At 44.9% G+C, this 8,323-nt stretch overlaps 1 long non-coding RNA gene and 1 pseudogene across 1 annotated transcript; both read right to left on the bottom strand.

Moving 5' to 3' along the window:
• Nucleotides 1–354: 354 nt before the first annotated feature.
• On the bottom strand, nt 355–3,142 carry LOC136452036 (uncharacterized). Its single transcript, XR_010758718.1, has 4 exons — nt 2,927–3,142; nt 1,723–2,453; nt 1,216–1,628; nt 355–575 (listed from the first exon to the last, which is right to left on the bottom strand). It is a non-coding gene; the product is annotated as an uncharacterized lncRNA (long non-coding RNA).
• A 2,384-nt stretch (nt 3,143–5,526) lies between these two features.
• On the bottom strand, nt 5,527–7,806 carry LOC136452035 (splicing factor U2af large subunit A-like; annotated as a pseudogene).
• Nucleotides 7,807–8,323: the final 517 nt, after the last annotated feature.

Genomic DNA, 8,323 nt, shown 5'->3' with positions numbered 1-8,323 from the left:
GAGGATAGTGAGCGCCGCCATGCGCGGAAGACCGAGGCTTTGTTCGGCTGGTATTATCAGCCTGGAAACGGCTGATGCTGAAAACCAGCTGCTACAGGAAAATCCAGCAAACTAATCAGCTCCATCCAGCCAACAGCTGCAGATGGCAGCCAGCAGCCGAAACATGAGCCATGTAAGCTATTTGCTCAATTCAAAAAAAATGGCGCCAACATCACGTCCATTCAACTGATGGCGCCAACACCACGTCCATTCAACTAAGCCATTCAAATTATAGTACAACATAATTCAATACATCAGTTGAAATAACAGTTTATTACGGGATACTAACAATCCATTAGAAGCTAGTCAACTAGCAGTTCAGTACACATAACAGGTCCCTACAAAGCCATTACGTACAACAGTTCAAATTACATACAACAGTTCAAATTACACTTATTTACAAACATGACAACTTCTTTACAAACATGATTCTGTTCATTCCTTGGTGACTTGCATGTGACCTTGTTAAATGGACTGCTCGCATTTTTATTGGATTTGTCTCGATTTACTCTTCACTTGCTGATTCGGTTGGTGTGCTGCAAAGAAACAGAGCATGGATTGTTGTCAGAATCCTCGAATTGTCACGCATAATCAATAGAACAAAGCCAAATCAAAACATGTCCTGAAGTTCTAGTGCTCATCATGCCTAAATTTGATAGTTCTAACAGATAGGAGTGGTCAATGGCAAAGGCTTCAGAATTCTTTCACACCCAGCACAGATTATATGATGGGCGTGAACATAGCTAACGAAAGTGTATGCGTATCGAGAATTAAAAACAGCCACCTCACTGGGTTAATGATGGATGTGTATTACAAACTGAAAAATAACCATTCTTAATGAAAAGACAAAACAGAATCATGGAACCAAAGAAAAGATATCTAGTAAACCATTAGAGGCAGCAATTTTTTCATGTGATCAGTAAATATAGTACCAACAGAGGTAACCTTCAGGTTCTAGTTTATACTAGAGAACTAACAGGAGGGATAAATGTGCAAAAGAACAAACAAGCTCTGATGTAATTTCGGGTCAGTAATAATAGGTATGCAGAATGAACTTATATGATAGCAACATGAAGGAAATAAAGATCAACAAAGGCAAACTGGTAGTCACAGTTCGTCAACATACATGGGACGGCTAACTTTAATTCAAGTACATGGCATCTTAATTTTAATTACCTTTGCTGCATCATTGTCCCCAGAGAGCCACAGATATGTACTCCCTCACAGCGGACATAGTGGTATTGGCATTGATCTGAACCCAATCCGACGGTGGGTATGTAGGCGAACCAACTCCTATCTCACGATTCCGTAAAAATTGTGCATTGCAAAGCATGACATAATAATCAACTTCTGCTTTTCCCTATGGCAGAACGGTACCCCATGCAATATGTGCCAACGGGCTTTGTGAACCCCAAATGTCCTTTCGACGACATTGCGGAGGCTCGAATGAGTGAAGTTAAATTTCTCCTGATGAGATAATGTGTCCATGTCTACACCCCTAAAATCGTCCAGATGGTACCTTGTATTTTTTAATGGACCCATGTAGCCAGTCTCCAGCGCATATCTAGCGTCCACCAGATATTAGCGTCCTGCAACACATGCACCATTTCCACAATTCATTTTCATTATCTTGAAAAGAAAGTACAAAGATGATTCAACTATTGCATGGCACAGATCACTAACCTTGTGGTGGATGTAGGAAGGTTGGTTGCCGCCAACATTCTCTTAGTACGGCCGTGTCATGCACTGACCCCGCCATCCCGGCCCCGACAAACATGAAGCGCATATCCATGTCCACAATAGCACAAACATTAATTGTGACATCTCATTTCTTGTTTATGTAGTCAAGTTTGGCCTCCTTGTTCACCGTCACTTTAATATGAGTGCCATCCAACGCCCCGATGCACCCATAAAAAAATGGTGCATATGTTAAAAACTGAGCGTGCACTCCAGCATAACTTCTATCAGTTGGAACTAGAATATTGTCTGCCCATCTACAAATAACCTCGGCCATATGAGTAACCTTCCTACTAACTATATCTAAAGACCTTTCAAATCTATCCCTGCTCCTTCTAGCTGCCTCGTTGTGAGCACAAGTCCACACATATAATCCTACAGTTTCTATGGGTCATGTCTGTTGTGTACCCTTCAATCCATACTCCAGTAAGATGTTGTGCAAATGCAGGAAAGCATCAGGAGACATACGCAAGTTTTCTTTGCACTTTTGTTCGTTTTGCAGATTCAGTTGCATCCACTACCGCCCGCTCATCTTTGGGAAGGGGAGGGCAGGGTTCACCACTGGAGCCGCATTGGCCACTGCTACTTTTAACCTTGCAACGAGGACAGCAGCAGCCGCAATGTTGTAAATTTGCGTTCCTTCGCTGGAGGTGTCGCTGATGTAGTAGTCCTCAGAGCTACTCATTTGCAAGAGCATGAATTAGTACTACATTCGTCCGGCTACTTTGTGAGCAAATGAGTTTATCAGGTATGACATAGATGGGTGGGATGCAAATGTGATAAGAAAGAGGATGGTATATCATGCGCCAAGACGGATTTCTTCCTGTCTGGAATGAACCAAAACAGAGGAAAAAAATCACCGTTCTCATATCGATACAGCTATAATTAAGGTAACAAAATTCAAGATGCTGCCAATGTACAAGAAATGCATGAGAATTTAACATAACTCAGATGGCTACGATGCAAAAGTTCCCAAATTCAGATGTAATGTACTGAATTCCTCTACTTTTTGGACAAATCACAACTGATCAAGAGGATATCTTCGAGAAATTTGGCAACCAAACCGCAAACAAGCACTAATGAAATAATTAAATCGCTTGTGCAGAATAAAAGCACGAAATGCAGTAAGAAGAAAGGGACCTACAAATACCTTGGGCACTGCTTGCACTGACAACGGGTAAAATTTCCTGAACCCTCACCACATGTTGCACAAGGTGTGTCTTGAGTAGTAGAGCGAAGCAAATGAAAGGCCATCTCAAATACAGGATATGGTGTATGTGTTCCAAAGCATTAAAGAAGATAACACAAATAAAAATTTCATAGCAACGAAAACAATCCACACAAACTATTACAAATAAAAAAGATCAAGAACCCAACAGAAACTTGGGGGCTGTTTGGCAGCTGCTGATAAGAAAGAGCATGATATATCATGCGCCAAGACGGATTTTGCAGTCAAACAGTAAATCATAAGAATACATGGGTAAAAAACATACCCCAAGAAGAGTGTCTATAATCCGTGCACCACTTAGCTTTCCCTGAATGCAGAGAGATATTTATTAGATCATGCAGAGACAAATAGAAATACTGACTACTGAATTGTATATACAAGTAAAAATCAGTGACTCACAAAAGGGATACCAAGAAGCCTTTGATTAGCTACAGCAACAGCCTGGCAATATCCATAAGTACAGTTAAGTCTAGAGTTGTGCTTCAGCTGTAAGTACTATTAAAACTGGAAGACCAAGAACTTACAGAGAAAGCCTCATTTTATGATCTACAGAGGTAACCTAGAACACCAATTAATAGAGTCTTGTCTTGTTAGGTAATTTAGGTCAACCTACAACCAAGATATGTACATCACAGAACACAATTTATTTTGATTAGGGAAAAACAACGAGCTCACAATGTTCAGGCCACATGGCACAACAAATCGATGCAACTTAACCAAACAGTGTCCAGGAAACATTACAATGATAACCTCAAACTAAACGAACATAGGGCAAACATACATCCTCACACATGCACAGTTCGAACATAAAACTAGATAGACTGCCGCAGAAGGAACGTTGGTTGGGATAACGACTACTTCGATCTGGCTCTCAGAACCTCCCAGCAGGCCTCAATCAAGTTCATGCGGCCCTCTTTCGTTTCCATGCTCAGAAAGTTCCTACGGTCCACTATGTTCTCGAAAACAACTAAAGCATGAGCAAACACAGGATCAGACTCAGGCAAACCATCTTGTTTCAAAATCTACTTCACTTTGGCCATCTCCTCTTCGTGCTTGCTTGACCTGGCCTTCTGCTGCGTATGGTTTTTAATGATCTGGGTCAGGTCGTTAAGGCACTCGTCAATGGAACCACTCTTCTTACTAGGAGGGTTGTTGACAGAATGTTCTCTAGTGGTTCTCTTGGAGGACTAGCCGACACTGTGTGTACCTATGGGCTCCTAGGACATGTGTTGAGTTTCATTGCTAGGAGTACTCGGTGTCCTCTCACGATGTTGTCCACTAGAAGCGAGCAACATACCCCTTTCACGGGGGGGGGGGGTGTCCCCAAAGAGTGACCAGTAGGTCAAGGCATTTGGGAACTTTGATCCGCTGCGCAGCCGATTGGCTATTTTCCTACACATTTGCCATGGGTCCACATGTTAGGACGAATAGAATGGGACTATCCCTAATACTTGGTAGTCAGCGGGTTAGAAAGAAATAGGTGGAAGTTAGTACCCCCATTGCCAGCCTCAAAAAAACGAGGGGTCAACTGTGACGCCTCCTGTATTCGGGTCATGCCCTAGGCCAGTTGTGGGTTTGAAGGTCGTGCCAAGCGAAATATGTCCACTTCAGGTCATTCAACTTGTTCTGCAGCTGTTTCTTGTCATAACCCAACTTTGTTTCCTTTTCGAATGTTGGATACAAATTTGACCACCCGACGGCTGTGAGGCCTCGTTGGTTCCAGTGCAAGAGGTTTTTTCTGTTCTATGACTAATTCCAGAAAGGTCCTCAAGGTGGCTTCATCCCAGTTAGCACGATCAGTGGACATCTGTTGTCGTGTGGAAAATGTATGGTATGATGTATCCAGCATACAAGAAAAGTGCAGCACTTGTAAGAGTAACAAACAGGGGAGTTAGGGCGTAAGAGATGGGGACGTGCCTTGCCAGAAGTCTTCGCGCGTTTCGAACGGTGGATGTAGTGCCTGCCTTCAGAAGAGGAGCAGGATGAAGTGAACGACACTGCCAGTGTGGCGGTTCCGGCGAGAAGGCAGGCGATTCCGGTGAACTGAGAGGCGGATCCGTTGACGGCGGTCGGGCTCACCTACAATAGGAGCACGTAGGGGTCAGATCCAGAGGGGGCGGGGGGGAGGGGGAGGACAACGGCGGCGGCGGATCTGGAAGGCGGGGACGACGGCGGCGTCAGAACAGGTGGGGAGGGAGGGAGGTGAACTCGGATCCAGGGGTACCTTGTTGCCGGCGGACGGGCGTCGACGTCGGCAAGTTGAAGGGGGGGATGCGGCGCTCTAGTTCGACAAACGTGAGGCTTTCGACGGCGCCGGGGCAGGCACAGAGAAGCGGAGCTCACGCCCGCGGCGGCCCGCACGGCGGAAACCCTAGACGTGGGGGCGCGGGGGACGAAGTGAGGGAGGGAGGAGAACGCAGCCAGCAGCTTGGCTTTTACCTCCAGTCGTTCGGCTAGACTTGGGCCGCCGAACGGCCAAGTCCAGCCGAACAGCTGGGCTGATTAGCCCAGCCAGCCATTTTAGCCCAGCCAAACGAGGCCCGAGGCCCGAGGCGCGGCGTAGCCACGAGCTCGGGGGAAAGCTCCGTCGGATCAAAATCAGATGGACCAAAAAAAAAAAGAGTGACGTGGCCTAATGAGGTGCTCGAGCTTGCCTCAGGATTAGAATTAAAGAGATTAGTATAACTCCAACCAATGATATATGGCTTGTATAAAAAGCAGCTTATGGCAACAACCAGCTAATAAGATGATCTGTTGTTCTCGAACAATAAATGTGACTTCAGTTGAATATATAAAGATACTCTCTACAACCAAAACCGGACAGTAGCAATCAAAACCTCGTTTCCATCCTTATTGACATTGGCCCAATCGCAAGGAGAGGCGCACGGCTTTCTAGTATACTGGAGCTCCCATGGTAGTTGCATCCACTCTGCCGCCCATATCAGATGTGGTGCTTAGTCATTAAACTTGCTCCTGCATTTAGAAGGGTCCCGGCAAACAAGATATCATCATTTACTGAGATTCAAAATAAAAATAACAAAAAAAAGTCTGCGTGGCAGCATTTCTTACTATATAAGTTGCCTTAATTAACCGCTCATTGTAGTATTCTCCATCCAATGCTTTCTTTGCAGCTGCCGCATAACTTACATCTCTAAATGGCACGTAGACCAAACCAGCGTAGCTGTAAAAGTTCAACCATTGTAAAAAGTACATCGTAATATTATTATAAAATCCATCGTCCATATTTATTAGTATTATACACATGCTAACTTACGGGTCTAACACAAATATTCGTCACTGTACCACCTTTGGTGGCACACATCTCATGAGCATTAGCCTTGACATCCTTAAGTAGAACAGAGTCCATCTGCAAAACAGATACGTTTGTGTACGTGTTACACGTATGGTTTATGAGACATTGACTAAGTGTCCAGGTGTACCCCAAAGGCCCCCAAAAAACATTCGTCATGTTCGCTTGGCTTATAAGCCGTACTTTTTCAGTCAACGAATAGTATTTTTCTCTCACAATAAATTAGCCAACAGTACTTTCAGACATGGTTTATCAGCCAAACGATCATGGCAATTGTTTGCATGCGCTCAAGCAAAACCAAAGAATGAATGATTATTAAATATAAGCACAACAATAGCCAACCTTCAGAGAATCATCGAATGGTTCAACCACACACTTGTCAACACAAGTTGTCCAACACTAAGCATAACTGTGGTTCCACACTCGGTTCCTGTGGAACTGAAAGCGGTGCCTCACTAATATCAAAATGAAACAAAGAATGAGCAGAGACGAAATAGGGGTACCGAAATATGTTAAAAGTATAAGGTGGTGTTTGGTTGCTCCTCCTAAATTTTAGTCGCTGTCCCATGGAGTATTAAATATAGACTAATTACGAAACTAATTGCATAGTTTGCGACTAATTTGCGAGACGAATCTTTTAAGCCTAATTAATCCATGATTTGACAATGTGGTGCTACAGTAAACATGTGCTACTGACGGATTATGTAATTTGTTTTTTTTATTTGTATCCAAACACCCCATGCATCGTCCTCCCGACATATCTCCTAATTTTTAGTCACTGGATCAAACACCACCTAATTCAGCAGCAGGTAAATGATAACCTATCAATAGCATCTTAATGATTCCTTTGAATAGCCCAAGTTCAAAAGGCAGTTATTGACACAAGCCCAAAGCACTCACTTTCGAAATAATTGAAGCAGATTGGTATTTCACCAACTCATTGTGCGCAAAGTGGATGCCTTATCTATGAATAATTCAGTTGCGAAGAAACAAAGGTGAACGCTGATCAACAGTTCTCGAAACGGCACCTGACGTCCTGGCCGTGCTTTCCTCCATCGAGACCTCTGTCTACGTCTAAGCGACATAGGTTCCTGTCACCCGGGCTTTCTTCAGGGGCTATCGTCGTGGCGACGGCTGCTGCTCCTGTCGTCGTGGCGACGCCGGGTGCTCCTATCGTCGTGGCGACGGTTGCTCCTGTCACCGTAGTCGTTGTACTGATAGCTGTCGTCCTTTGTATCGGTGGTGGTGGTGGCGGCGGCGGCGGCGGCTCATGGCACCGTGGTCATCGTGCTCGCGGTGCATCTCCTCCTCCTGCCGGTAGTCGCGGATACGACGATCCGGGCTACTGGGGTGATCGCTTCGATCGACATTGTGCTTCGTCGGGATCCTACTCTTCGCCACTGCTTCGACAACGGCGAGATTCTCGGACCTTATCGTCCTTCTCGGGAGCCACCTTGGGTTCCATGGCGCCGTCGGCTGAGATCTAAAGCATAACAAATCAAAGCAACACCAAAACAACCAATTGAACGGGGTAGTAATAATGTAACAGATTTCTGGAGAAAGGTAGGAGGCGTCAAGGGAAGAAGGATCCGTAGATCTACCGGTGATGAGAGGAAAATAGACCGGCCGGCAATAACAACGAATGCCCGGCGAACCACCGTCCCGCGAAGCACCGACGATTAGGAGTGGAGCCGGCGTGAGGGAGCAGGGAGTCTAGGAGTCGAGGCGGCGAGGGAAAGGTAAACCCTATGGATCTGAGCAACTAGCAAGAGGATGCTCTGCATTTAGAACGCAGGCTCTCGAAATAAGCCCAAACTGGTACTCCCATCAGCCTGTCCATATTGGGCCGGGACAAATGTTGGCAGCCCGTTATTTAGCTTGACGTAAGGCTTATATCAAAAAAAGAAAAAGAAAAAAAGTCTATATTATCTCCCTTAACTTTTACGAAAGTCTGATTTTCCTCCATAAACATTAAAACCAGTTAACTCATCTCTCTCAACTTTCAAAAC

This window comes from Miscanthus floridulus, chromosome 5 (assembly GCF_019320115.1).
Source record: "Miscanthus floridulus cultivar M001 chromosome 5, ASM1932011v1, whole genome shotgun sequence".
NCBI classification, from domain to species: Eukaryota; Viridiplantae; Streptophyta; class Magnoliopsida; order Poales; family Poaceae; genus Miscanthus; species Miscanthus floridulus.
This window is presented reverse-complemented; position numbering and strand designations above follow the sequence as displayed.